Genomic DNA, 1,313 nt, shown 5'->3' with positions numbered 1-1,313 from the left:
GAACTACCAAAAAGTGAATTTTTCGTGAGTGATTTTTGTAACGCCAAAAATAGAGAATACTAAAGATTTTATTCGAATAATATTGATATGAGATTGTAAAGTAATATATTAATAGAAATGTCTATCGAAGTACATAATAGTATTATTTAGGGTATTCTATTTAAAATAAGAAAATTTCAGGCAACTTTCATTGAAACTCAAAATTTAATATTCAAAATATTCTAGATTGATGACGGGCTTAGTTGTTATCTCCACTAATATAATAGTTGTGTTATGTATTGATATTGAAGTTTATAAATAGTTGAACTTATTTCTTATACAAATTCGAAGAAAGAAGAATAGAGAGCACAAGAACTACTAGAGTAATCAGATCAAGTACAGGTTAAACCTTGCTTGATCAGATGATGTGAAGGATGTAGTGAGATGGGCGACGAAAAATAGAAGACAGTACTAATAGTGCAGACTACTAAGCATTCACGAAGGCTGAAATACTCATAGCGTCTACGATCGTTGTAGTCAAGGCAACAACATCACTTATGACGTCATGACTAACGTTTACGACGACCCTTGTCAATAGGTGGGTGAGCGCTGAAAAACTTTTCAAAACCGCAGCAACACTAATCGCAACCATGAGAATCTATCTCATCAATTGGTGCGATGTGGGATATTATAAGTACTTTTGAAGTATTCTTGTGGCGCACCACCAAATATTTTACTATCGCACAGAACCAATTTTTTTTTAAATCTTTTTTGGTGTTATTATTATCAAATCGAGTACATATCACAAGAAATTTGATTCTCTAATAATTGATAACGTTTCCTCCTAACCTCTCAACTCTTTCAAAGATTGCCGATCACTCCTTAGTATCTTAGCCGGGTAAAGTAACGTCTGTAACTATAAGAAATCAGTTGAAAGATAGCTGGAGACTCTGCTCTCTGTTGTGAAACATAGAAACTTAGTAGTCTCATCGCATTGATTAAATCCGCCTGACGGAACGTTAATGTAAATAATTTAATCACTAAAATATTCAGTGAACAACCAATTTTAACATAACCTCTTTTGCTTCATTATTTCTGTTTTGCACTTTGTTGTCTATCTCAACACTCAAAACGCCTCGCAAGCTATTCCAATTGGGCTTAAGATTAATTATTACGCTCTGGATTAAGCGGAACAGAAAAGATCGTTGTCGTGATTGTCGTGAGTGCTTAGTGGAATGCACTCTAAAGAACTGTTTATTGAAAACACCTAAGATGCCATCGAAGTTGGTTTTTATTACGTAATGAACACTTGAAGAAAGCTTCGGATCTAATCC

Source organism: Diorhabda carinulata, chromosome X (genome assembly GCF_026250575.1).
Source record: "Diorhabda carinulata isolate Delta chromosome X, icDioCari1.1, whole genome shotgun sequence".
Lineage (NCBI taxonomy): Eukaryota > Metazoa > Arthropoda > Insecta > Coleoptera > Chrysomelidae > Diorhabda > Diorhabda carinulata.
This window is presented reverse-complemented; position numbering follows the sequence as displayed.